Source organism: Amphiura filiformis, chromosome 7 (genome assembly GCF_039555335.1).
Source record: "Amphiura filiformis chromosome 7, Afil_fr2py, whole genome shotgun sequence".
NCBI lineage: Eukaryota > Metazoa > Echinodermata > Ophiuroidea > Amphilepidida > Amphiuridae > Amphiura > Amphiura filiformis.
In genome coordinates, this window is record NC_092634.1 from 38,085,733 (window position 1) to 38,099,713 (window position 13,981).

General features: G+C 36.9%; 1 protein-coding gene across 1 annotated transcript in view; it reads left to right on the forward strand.

Annotated features, from left to right (window-relative positions):
- Positions 1 to 4,224: 4,224 nt before the first annotated feature.
- Positions 4,225 to 13,981, forward strand: part of LOC140157120 (uncharacterized) — a 31,787-nt gene continuing 22,030 nt past the window's right edge. The window contains exons 1-2 of the mRNA XM_072180195.1: positions 4,225 to 4,345; positions 6,085 to 6,240. The gene's annotated coding sequence lies outside the window, so the exon portion shown is untranslated. The remainder of the gene's footprint in view (positions 4,346 to 6,084; positions 6,241 to 13,981) is intronic.

The window sequence follows — 13,981 nt, forward strand, 5'->3', positions numbered from 1 at the left end:
TTTAGACAAGCCAAGACGGGCCGGGCCGGGGGCACAGGAATTTGGGAAAATTTGGCAGATCGAAGGGGGGAATTTTTGGCGCACATTAAATGGGACACGACTGATTTTTAAATAACACGCACAAGGCTTTGGAATCACGTCACGGGTATGCCTACAGAATAGAAACGCAGTCAAAATCATGAAAAAATTCCTGCACGTTATCCGGCACGCTCAGGCCTATAACGTAGGCCCTACGCTCGAATTTAGACATTCCCATCTATACAATTTTAAAGGCCTATCCAGTGATCCCAGCAAAGTGTGAAAAATTAAAATTGTTTATATATAAATGTCTAAAAGTGAAGGATAAGTCATTTAAATTGTCATTTAATATTTTTGAAATGTATTTGGCATATGATCCTAACAGCAGTAGGCCATTGACAAAGTTGAAGCCCGATATAATGTAGGTGGCCTATCATAGGCTTATCCCGGCTAGTAATCAGATTCGTGTAAAATGTCTGATGATTTTTTCCCGGGATGAGATTTTGTCTTTAATACTCAGCGTTTGGCTAAACCACTAATAGGCCTACTATAACAACAAACAGGGACAACAAAGGCGATTATGAAGGCCGGGAAAGGGGTAAGAAATTCAGTTGGTAGGCCTACACCATTTGGAAATCCCCTAGTGAGCCCCTTATCATGCTTATTTCATCATCTAATATTTTAATTATATGACTGCCCCGGGCTATAACCTGCAACTTTCATTTTTCCGTGTTACCTTTTAAAATGTAGGCCTACGCCTATTATTTTGCGGAATTGTAGGCCTATACTCGTGCTTTTCACCGCTGATTAAGTTTATATTATCGCAACTCGCCATCTGGGGTGGTGAATTTCTTTCCCCATGCCAACAAATCTTTGTCCTCCCCACTTTGGACATGCCAACCCCCCTCTATCGACATAGGCCTACCAAAACATTGTCCGGTATTCAGTTTTAGGCAGGCCGAGAAGGGGCAAGCAAGTTTTGGCACGTAGGCCTATATTTAATATTGCAAAAGCCAAGCATTAATATACTCCTTTAAAATGCCTCTTCTGGCACAAAAGAAATACCGTAGCAGAGTGATGCCACGTGCATGCACATGTGCATTGACATTGGCCAATATCTATGGGTGTAATAGGTCTACTATTATTTATTATTCACTTTTTCTACTCACTTTATTAGGGCCTACCATTTAAAATGTCTAAAATTGCGGAATTGTTAAAATGTCTTAATTTGCGGAAATGAGCAAATTTCCCATACGTCCAGTGCCGTACATAAGGGGGGCAATGGGGGAAGCTAACCCCCCCCCCTTTGGATGCGGTCGCCCTGAAGAATTTTACTAGGGTCTTTTTTGTACTTTTGAGCCTATTTTGTTTCGTTAAAGATTTCCCCCTTGAATGAGGGTTTCCCTTTCACTCCTTTGCCCCCCCCCCCCCTTAAAAAGTCCTAGCCTACGCCCATGATCCCCCATGACGCCACTTCACGGGGAGGGGGGGGGGCACAACATACATTTCTGGTGGGTATGCTCCTGGGGTATGCTCCCCCAGAATTTAGTAGGGTCCGGGGACTGAGCTCCCGGGGGTGCTGACGGCGTACCGGGGTAGGCCTACATGCCGGAAAGGGATCATTTTTGGAGCTGCCAATAAATATAAAAGGTGGTCTTTTGGAGCTGCGAATAGTCAAAATTGGGTCTTTCTTGGCTTTCTGGGTGAATAACGCCTGAAAAAAACCAGACATGTGAAGAATGATCGAGCGATGTAGGTCTTAGAGCTGAAATTGTCAAGTTTCCGTGTTTACGTAGGCCCTATGCCTGCGCCTGCGCCTATAGCTCTATTTTGGTCACGGGTCTTTTGGAGCTGCGGAATCCAAAAAATGGAGGGGGGGGGGTCTTTCCGGGAGAGCATACCCGTATGGTCTTTTGTGTTAAGTTCCAACGCTTAAAATTCAATTTTAATAACACCGTCGACGGTCACAATCTTGATTTTATCAGGGATTTTACCAAGAGAAGGTGCTAGGCATACATGCTCATGTTTGAATCTGGCAACTTTGAACTTATGCGGTAGTCTTGTAGCCGTCCGGCCCTGTTCAGTTTTATACACGCATTTGAATAGGAATTGTTTTGCGCACTTACCTAATGTTTATGGAGCACATTTTCTTCATTAGTTTGTCAAGTTGATGTCAAATGTTCTATTCTATATTATTTGGCAATAGTGGTTTTTTTGCCTATAGTATGTCCAAACATGGTCCAATGTTGTAATTTGTTGTTTTTGATCGCAAAGGTCGGATATTTTTATTCCCGATTTAACTGTGCACCCGCCGGAGGGCTTCGCAAGTTTGCAGAATTCGGCGAAAGTTTGACGGTAATTTTGCCTTTTTTGACACTAAAACGCATTCGATCCTTAATTTATTTCAACAAAATTTTTGATTAGGTAGCATATTAATGAGGCGGCTACAATTTTTTTTACCAAACCTTAAAGAATTATTCTCAAATGTCTGACCTGTGTATTTCCTATTGGTAATACAAATTGACGTGTCAGCCCTAAACATACATAGGCAGGTCGTATTTTGGACTGGTAGCAAGTCTAATACTGTATGTGAATATCGATGAATGTTTAATAGAAACGGCAGAAACCGGTTGTGACGCAGACTACGTGGCAGCGTCCTTAACAACCAGTCAACTTTAAGACAAATAGGTGAAAAGGGACACTTTCACGATGTTTTTTCATATTTTTTTATTTCACATGATCAGTGCATATATCGCCTAGCTTGAAATGATAAAATATTTTTTTAGACCCATCAAACCAATATATGGGTGTAGTACGCCCTTAAATGGAAACGTCTCCTTGTTTGGATTTATGTAATTGAATAAGAATCAATGTCATCTACATGCAATCCTTATCGGTGTGGGGATCGTTGAAATAAATCATGTAGTATATAGAATGGCGTTACGCGTTCACTGTTTAAATAATGTTAACTTATAAGTCAGGTTAAACTATGGTTACCTTAACCTTATTGCTAAATATGAATACAATTCAACTGACACGTTAGTGGTGATTCTGAACAAGCACATGATTTGCATTATTTTGTTATTTTGCTCTGAAAATGCTCATTTTGCTCATAAATATTTTGGCATCAATTTTAAATTCATTTAACTTGAAAATAGTATCATGTTTTAGAGTTTATCCACTACTCTGTTGCTGCTGTTGTTGCTGTTATTGATGTTGTTGCTGTTGCTGTGGATGGTGTTTTGTTGGGCATTTTGTTGTTGTTGTCGTTAACGTTTAATTTTCGAACTCTTCCAAGCCAGTCCCATGATGCAGTCATGTCTACAGTATAATTCACCACGACCTTTGTAGGACTCAAACCCCGTTAAAAGCTATTAAACCAAGATAACACTCATTGAAAACAGCTCAACTAAGTTAAATCAGATCTTCTCTGGTTAAATCCACACTACACATGTTCCTATTTTACCTGTGTGATATTGCAATGAGCTGGTATAATAGTTTCAGTTGGGTGAACGATTATAAAGCAAACGACAGGTAACAATACCGTGTGGGCCTTTGCTTACGAAATGAGACAATAGTCTCCATATTGTTAACCAGCATTTTTGAAAATGAGAAACATAATGGTTGTAGACTTAACACGGTTTGGAAATAATTTCTTCATATTTTTTTGTGTTATCTGTGGTTTTCATATCCTTCCTAAAACACCAAAGTGCGAATAATAATTCCAAACACTTACATTAGCTAAAAATACTAGGCAATGCCCAATTACCTATAACATACACTAAAACACCAAAGTGCGAATATTTCCAAACACCTAAATTAGCTAAAAATTTAGGACATGTTACAAAACTATATTTTCTAGAATTTCAGAGAGTACTTTAAATATTGGCCGGTTATTTTTCACACAGTGACGTTAACTAGGCAATGCCCATTATACCTATAACATACACTGTTTGTAGAGGTCACGTGTCAATGGTGAGAGCTTTGTGTATTATGTATAGGAAATGGACAGTAACTGCAGTATGCCTTCTACCCTCGTAAAAACAGGACGCTACCAAGGAATGGAACGTCATGTAATTAAAAAACAACACATTTGAACATAAAGAGAATCGTTGTTAACGACTGAAATCTTCAATAGAGCAGAACCAAGTTCAAAGCATTGTTAACCTTCAAAGTTCATGGTGACAAACACCCAAATGAGGAAGTTAATGCTAAATGCACGTAATAACTGAAGTAGTCAAGTATTATACGTATCTTTGATGTAAAATGACGGTCATGTGGCTGCATTTGCTGCTTTTCATGTTATCTGTTCCGTTGAATCGATCTGGTACGTTTTCTTTTAATACACTTCTAGTGCCCGTTTCTATTCATCGTTATGTATTCTTCTCCCGTGCATTATTTTCGCGAACTACCCTTCACAGCCCAAATTATATAAACCTGCACGCTAAACAATGCATTATCTAAAACCTGCACGCTAAACAATAGATTCTAGATAATACGTGCACGCTCAAATACTAGAAATACTACTTTCACATAATCATATATAGTAGAGTTAGGTGACGCTTTCGACACAGAGGTCACATAACTATATAATTGTCTGTTCGATATATATACCATCAAAAAAGTACGAATATACATTCTGTGGTGTTAAAATGGTATAGTTACAAACGGTGTTCTAGAATAGGGTACAATTACCGAATAGGGTGCAACTCGTTAGACTTGAGTCCAGTCTACGGAGTTTAGGGTTAGGGTTTGGGGTTGGGGTAGGGCAGTCTTGTAATAAGACTAGTAGAGTTGCACCCTATTCGGCAATCGCTCGTGCAGGTACATCATTGTCATAAATTCTGATTAATGTAAAATAAATCAAACATCAAATGAGAATAATCGAGCTTCTATTAATTAAAAGGGCCAAAAACAGGTGGATCATAATTATACAAGATGACACCATTGCAAAATATTCAGCATTTTACAAATGAAATACATGTAGGCCTATATCTAAAATAACATAGCCGGGCCTGGGAAACACACTAGCGCATAATATCATGATCATGCTTTATATATACCATAGGCCTCCAAACACATGTGTTTGAAGGCCTATGATAATACTGAACAAATTGTTAAATCCCAATGTCGTGTGTTTTAATATAAGTAGATTTTAAAGTTCAAATTATAGAGCTATAAAGTCCAGTTGATATTCACCGTAGTACTAGTCGGACATCTAAATCGATCGTTTCCAGGTGAACGGGTTCATTGCTCTAAATGATCACAACATAAAGTCAATTGGTTACAAACCATGCGTGAATAAGTTACTAAAGTATGACGTATGGCGCAATCGATACCATTGATAGCTAACTAATATACAGGGATTGATTTTCTTTACCAGTTAAATGCTACTTAGCTGGTCAATGTCCTGACGGTGTTTTTAAAATGTAAGATATTTTCCCTAATATTAAAACTAATATAATGAATGCAGCAATTAATATTGCCTATTGTTTTAATAGGCCTACACTCAAAGTGTATGACGGATAATGAACTGAGTGCAATGCATTCGTCAAGATAATTGCACTTGCCATGGAGTTATTGCATTTAGCTCTTGAGCCTATCGGCTCTCGAGCTAAATGCAATAACTCCACGGCGCGTGCGATTATCTTGACGAATGCATTGCACTCAGTTCATTATCCTTATCATAATGATGATGGTGATGATAATGATGATGTTCATGATTTTATTATTATTATTATTATTATTATTATTATTATTATTATTATTATTATTATTATTATTATTATTACATGTATTATTAGTGTTATTATTAGTGTTATTATTATTATTATTATTATTATTATTATTATTATTATTATTATTATTATTATTATTATTATTTATTATTATTATTATTATTATTATTATTATTATTATTATTATTATTATTATTATTATGGTTGTGTTGTTGTTGTTGCTGTTGTTGTTGCTGTTGTTGTTGTTGGTACCGGTGGTCGTTTATGGCCGGAGTGGCAGCAGAAGAAATAATATCATATCTAATGATTATTTTTACATCCTGTCCAGATATCTTGTCTGTGCCTCCTTGTGAGTTGAGAGATGCATACGGCTACGACAATATCCCAAACACCGTAGACTTTCACGACTGGAGTGTAGTTTCTGGACTTTCATCAACTGATGGTATGCCAACAGGACCAACAAATGGACGTAGAAACAATACTGGTAAACTACTCGCAGGTTAAATTACTTAAAGCAGGAATATGGTTTTCTTTATACCATTATGCTAGTCTGTTGTTCTGTTAGCCTGTATTTGTGCTACACCATCAGCAGGCTTGTTAATCTACTTGCCTATTAAAGTATACTACGTACCTCACATAGGCGCATAGAAAAAGGAAATATTGGTGTCGTCCCTAATTCTCCCAACTTAGGGTCTGGGTTTTAAGACAAATTCAAAATGTAAAGTGGGCAATAAATGAATTTTTGTGTCTCTTTTTCAGTGTTTTTCCACATTTTCTTTCAGCTAAGACATTGTTATATTGTATAGTTTGAAACAGAATATACAGGGTGTCACAATCATACTGTTCATGTTTTAACCTTTCATCTTAGGTTTATTTATAGTCAATGGTCAGAGGTTTTACATATTCTTAAACTTTATTGTCTTTAAAACATTTGCTGAAAAATGGTGAAATTATTATCTTGCGTCGTTGAGATATAACAATTTAAGTTAGTAAAAATCAAGCTTAACCATGATATTGATATTCTACACTTTAGTACTGTATTGAGTTTATTTTGTTAATGATCGAATCACGTGGTTCTGATACAGTTCATCACATCACATCATCATAAACATTGATTTGAGTAGTAGAGATTGCTTGTTTTCCATATTATACCAGGGCCGTGACACTCATATTCAAACCCTGTATAAAAAGTGAAATCACTTTACGGCAGTTTAATTGACGCATCGGCCGTTTGAGTGACAGTTGCTAGGCTTTTTCAGTACACTTAGTAACGTCCTGGTAACGCTCAGGCACCTTAGCCTAAAATTTACGCACGTTCGCACAACAACGTTTATGGCAAGCCAAGGGGCCCAAAAGCGTGGAACTGCTACGCGTAGCTTCTTTCTCGTTACGAGCAGCTGTTTGACCAATCAAAATAGTCATTTAATCACGTGGCTGGGTCGTTAGCTGCGCGTAGTATAGTGCTAGCTATCCTCTTTCACAATTATTATCTTGTAATTAATTTACAGAATTAGCATAGATAACGAGCGGGTAAGGAGGCCAAATCACAGCACGTGTCAAGAGAACATGTTGCTAATGCCTGGCTAAAATGACACAAAGCATATTTATTAAGTATTTCCAAGTTTACACCGTGTTCTGTATTAGCCGTGCAGGGGATATGAAGGTCAAACAACAACTACTACTGATGTAAAGCGCTGTGTAAAAATATTGCAGGGAAAGCGATATCACATGCCACTGTGTAAATATGGAGAGAGTAATGGGTCATCATTTTCTTCGGGGGTCCTAAGTTTACAAAAAGTCGGCGTCAATAAAATTGCGGCCCTAACTATTTTGGCATCAAAATGTTATGACCCCGGCTCCCACCACCGATACACCTTACCCCCTAGACAGGCTAAAATTGTATTGAAATCAGTCTTTTTGAATACAATAAACACATCTTATGACTCCCTACATTTTGTTATTATCAATTTATGACCCCCTCCCCCTTATTTTGCTTTCCAAAAAATATGACCCCCTATATTTGGGACCCCCTTCCGAAGAAAATGATAGCCCCTAAATAAATAGAACAATCATCATTCTGTTCAGATATTACTTTAATAGCACCTACACCATTTTTTGCGGATATACTACAGATATTTTCATTTACAAAAATGAACAACGTAATATTTGTGAGAGAGGATGTTTACATCAGCTCCACGTGTTTAAAACCGCGAATCTGATTGGTTAATAAGCTGCACGTAACGAGAAAGAAGCTGCGCGTAGCTAGTCCCACGTTTATGGCAAGCCAAGGGGGCCAAAAGCGTGGAACAGCTACGCGTAGCTTCTTTCTCGTTACGAGCAGCTGTTTGACCAATCAAAATAGTCAAATTTAATCACGTGGTTGGGTCGTTAGCTGCGCGTAGTATAGTTATAGGTATCCTCTTTCACAATTATTATCTTGTAATTAATTTACGGAATTAGCATAGATAACGAACGGGTAAAGGAGGCCAAATCACAGCACGTGTCAAGAGAACATGTTGCTAATGCCTGGCTAAAATGACACAAAGCATATTTATTTAGTGTTTCCAAGTTTACACCGTGTTTAATATAATAGCAAGTAACTTTATACTCGGGCTGTATTAGCGGTGCAGGGGATATGAAGGTCAAACAACAACTACTACTGATGTAAAGCGCTGTGTGAAGATATTGCAGGGAAAGCGATATCACATGCCACTGTGTAAATATGGAGAGAGTAAAATGGGTCATCATTTTTTTCGGAACGGTGGGGGGTCCTAAATTTACAAAAAGTCGGCGTCAATAAATTGCGGCCCTCACTATTTCGGCATCAAAATGTTATGACCCCCGACTCCCACCACCGATACACCTTACCCCCTAGACAGGCTAAAATTGTATTGACATCGTTCTTTTTAAATACAATAAACACACTATCTGTAGTCATCTTTTGACTCCCTACATTTTGTCATTATCAATTTATGACCCCCTCCCCTTATTTTTCTTTCCAAAAAGTATGACCCCTATATTTGGGATCCCCTTCCGAAGAAAATGATAGCCCCTAAATATAGAACAATCATCATTCTGTTCAGATATTACTTTAATAGCACCTATACCATTTTTTGCTGATATACTACAGATATTTTCATTTACAAAAATTAACAACGTAATATTATTTTGTGAGAGAGGATGTTTACATCAGCTCCACGTGTTTAAAACCGCCAATCTGATTGGTTAATAAGCTGCACGTAACGAGAAAGAAGCTGCGCGTAGCTAGTCCCACGTTCTGAGGCGCTTAGCTTGCCATACACGTTCTGAGCCGCTTAGCTTGCCATAAACGTTGTGCGTACTTCTGTAATTTATCCAAGATGGCGGATGTCGACGGCTATTTTACGTACTCTTTCCAGCAAAAACACAGCTGATTTAGCCAACATGGGGTCATCTTAGATAATATTTTCCTAGCATATTGAGCTAACTTCTCGGTTACTTGGTTTTTCAAAATATGATAGTAATGGAAAAAAACAACCAAATGTTCATCGGTTCTCGCAATTTAATTTTTTTTTAAACGATGACGTAAACATGCATCATCCTACACAGCTTTGCCATCACATGCATGATCGTGCATTGTATGTGTGACTGACTTCATTTGCGCAAACGAGTGGCTTATCCTATAGTATATTACTCGAGAATCCTTGATTATACTGGTTGGGATACTAAAACAAATCCATGCAACTATTCATTGCCAATCATTTATTTAAAAAAAATACATTTTTAGATCAAGTTAATTAGAAATTACTGCAGATAGTTTTATTTTTCTGCCTCCGCAGGAGGTAGTTTGCTTTGAAATTGACACCTAAAATGCCGCACATTGCGCGGCATGTAGGCCGATTGTACAAATTTATATTCTGACAAGTACTCTCATTTCCGCCCAATATCGAGAGCCCAATATATATCCCCCACCTCTCTGCGCCATACATAAATTCGCCTATCGCCATTTCCGAATGTTCAAAAAGGTAATCACGCTTCCTCAGCATGTGCAATAAATTAGCATTAAAATTAATCTTATTCTATAGGGATTCTAGAAACACCTAACACGTGACGCCAATGGCTTGGGTCTATCAAGTTCATGAATTATGCATTAGACTATTTTCAAGCTCATATGTTGTACAATTGAAGACCGAATTAAAAAAGACTAGCTTGCGTATGCCGTCCTGTCAACCAGATCAAAAATGCCATACTGCGCAGGTCAGCAACCAATCACGGCGCGCCTTTGTCATGACGTCAGATGCAAACTAGTCTTTTTTAATTCGGTCTTTAATTATAGGATGTAGCCTCAGCGCTCATCAGCAGCTTTATCGTAGAAGACAAGTTGGAAAACCGTTATGCTGAGGTAATGGGAATACACATCAAACAAGGTTTAATTTCATTATTACATGAAACCTGATTATCAATGCAAAAACTTTGGCTGGATAAGTTGAAGCTGACGTTCATGGCGACACTTTGGATGTGATAATTTGACATCATGGATTGTTTTGCGGAAAATTGGAGGTATTTTTGTGCCGCGGCGAGTCAGCAGACCAACTGGCATGCAGGCCTAGCTCGACTAGGCCACAATCATGATCATGATGCATTTGAACTGCAATGTATGGTATGATACGCCTAGCCGCGCCGATGGCCAGCTTCATTGCTGTTCAAATACATGTACTAAAGTATTGCAATTTTATTGCGTTGATATAATTCGGAATAATTCGTTTTAAAGTATTTGCTTCCCCAATTCCCATGCGTGGTTGGTCATGTTGGTGGTATGTATGTCCCTTTTTTACATTCTACTGAGTACTGTTGCAATATTTTTGCATGCATACCCATGACCGTTTCAAGACTATGACTGAGAAATTTGCTTTTTGTTTGTTAAGATAAAAATAAAAATAAAATGCAAGAATCCTCTTTCCCCACACAATACTTCTTACAAACAAGGTGTTGATATTGGCCCTTTCGATGCAAGACAAAGCACAAATGAAGGAAACAAAACAAAACAATAATGTTTTTGATTTTTTATTCAATTACACATACAAAAAAAGTAATGGCCTATGAAAAGACCCCCTAAATATAATAATATTAATATTATTTTAGTCCTGAATACAAAATATAATAAACAAGCATAAAAGAATCTGATACGAAAATGTGTTACTCTGAAACGTTACAATCGTAATTTTCAGTCAAAAAATCCACGAGAAATGACTCTTGATACAACTTAGGCCTATATTTAAAAAACAAAAACGGCTGCCTGCATCTGGAACTCTTCATATCTGAAAGTTTGAAGGTCTTATTTCATACATCAGAATTACCTGCAAGGTTGCAAGATGGCTTTAGGTGACCGTGGTCCTATTGGCTAATAATGCACAAATTTAGATTTTCTTTCTATTTAAATGATATGTTAAAGCTTATGCCCTGTAGATTACATTCGGTTCTTGAGATATGGCCTGTCAGAATGGCGCGAAACCAAAACAAAAACAACTTTCTTTTTATTTTCTATATTTTTGACAAGTCCAGTTGCCAGGTGATTTTCTAATTACATGTATGAATTATGCAAAGTAAAGATTTCAGATACAATTAAAAGAGCTATGGTACTGAGGCAAAATTTAGAAGTGGTCATTACATAATCCCACTTGCTTTACATAGAAAACTTAAAGTGGTCTTTTTTTAAATATAGAATTGTTATTAGACCTATTCTGCAAACCTGATATAGATTTAATAAGTCTCTACCACTAAGTATGCATCTAATAGTTTCTCTGATATGTTCATGATTATTAATAGAATCAAAGCTCATTAGATGAAATTATTTGTTTATAAATTTGTTTTGAAGATTGTAATGATGATTCATGGTCTAATACATCATGTTCTATTACCCCACGACCCATTATTCAAAATCGCGCACTGTGATTTGTTGAAACGCGTCACGTGAAAGACCATTAATTAGGAATAAAGTGGCCAGGGCAACGAACTTTATCACTTACGCTTTGGCTACGCGTAAGCGCTCCGCATTGAGGTAAACAACTTGAAATATTTGATATTTTCTCTTTAAATCGCACTATTTTATGGTAATAGAATAGAAATAAAGGGTGCAGCATTATCCTTTACACGCAAATAATGTGTCCTCGGCAGTAAAAACGTTTAAATAATGGGTTCGGCTGCCCCTCACCCATTATTTACGTTTCTACAGCCTCGGACACATTAGTTGCGTGTAAAGGATAATTCTGCACCCTTTATTTCTTAAATAAAAGCATAACGATTACACAAAGAACATTACTGCACCACATTTCATACCAATACAATTTGTAAAATGCTAACTCAGGCGCGTATTTCTATTTCGTAGACAATCTGAATTTTGAATCATTTGGCCTAAATTTTCATATCTCGTGACGCAAGATGCTTCACCACTTTTCAGTAATATAAAGACAGTACAGTTTAAGAATAATAAACTTCTGACCATTGACCATAAATAAACTCAAGAAAAAGTTGGGTAGTGGTTTTTATTGAGAAAGCCTTAAAACCTTTGCACTATAATGTATGTAAGACCCGCGGAATATTCATTTTACAAATGCAGTTGGCTAAAATCATGATTCATTTCCTGCAAATGAAATTTCTTCAAAATATTATTATTAAGGGATCTGGAATGAGTGTTTTGAGCGTTTCGACAGTATTTTTGTAGGACATGAGAGCACATCAGGCATATCGAATTGCATTCTGAATATGAAGAATGTCTTTCTGATATCAAATAATTTTCATTTTTGAAATTCATAGTATCATATTATTAATAGTACCAATTTTATGACAAATTATTAAAATTTGATATTTTTCACATTTTTGATATTATAACAGTCCTCGAAGACCTTTTTTTTGTGTGTGTGTTTTGGGGGAAAAATCCATATCTTCAATACGAAAGGTCAACATTTTCAATTGATCGTCAGCTTTTCATCCCACCTACATACACTTTAAGTATAAATCATCAGATTTATAAAGTTTACTTCGAGTACTGTTGAACCAGTTGCTAATGTTCGCAATCTTGGGATATATTTTGATCAGACTATGTCTATGGACAAACAAGTTGCTGAACTCTGTCGCAGACTCAATTATCAGATTCACAATATTGCCCGCATCCGCAGATACCTGGACTCTGAAACCTGCCACCATATCATTAGATCACTTGTCAGATCTCGCATGGACTACGGTAACTCATTGTTAACTGGTATTAAAGAAACTCATCTGCACAAACTCCAACGCATTCAGAATAAAGCCGCTCGTATAATTTATGGACTTAGACGTCGTGAACACATAACACCTTACCTCCACACCCTGCATTGGCTTCCGGTCAGACAGAGGATCAATTTCAAACTCTTGGTTCTCATTTACCAAAGTATCCATCATGAGGCTCCTGTTTATTTGTACAATGATATATGTCTTCACTCATCCACTGTTACCAATACTCGCATACTTAGATCTGCTATGGACACAACTCGACTGCACATCCCAAAGACATCCAAAACAATTGGTGATCAGGCCTTCTATGTCGCTGGTCCACGCACCTGGAACACACTGCCCATATCCATCCGGGAAGCACCAACCACCAACACTTTCAAAACATTGTTAAAATCATATTTGTATCCTTATTAATTGTTTTTTGCATTGCTCATTTTTGTTTCATCTTGCTTGTTTGAGGTTCGCTCATTTTGTTATTGAATAGGCGCCTTATAAATCTCATTTGTATGTATGTATGTATGTACTGTTAAATATAAAAATATCGATTTTTAATCATTTGCCATAAAATGTGTATTACATTGCGAATTTCAAAAAATCAAAATTATTTGATATCAGAAGGACATTCTTCATATTCAGAATGCAATTCGATATGTCTGATGTGCTCTAATGTCCCACAATAAATACTGTCCAAACGTTTATACCCCATCCCTTAATACTTCTAATAATTTTCAAATAAAAACTTATTTATTTATTAATCTTCACTTACAAAAGCATTATGATAAAATCTTCGTTCAGTTCCACAACATTTGAAGTGGCCACAGATATTGGTAACTTTTCCAATATCTGTGATGTGGCACAATACATGTTACAGCAACATTATTTATTACATTATTATGGATTTGTGGATCTGTCGTTTAAGACATAGTCCTACAATAAACGACAATGCAGAGCAGACCGTCATGATCATGGTACTTATA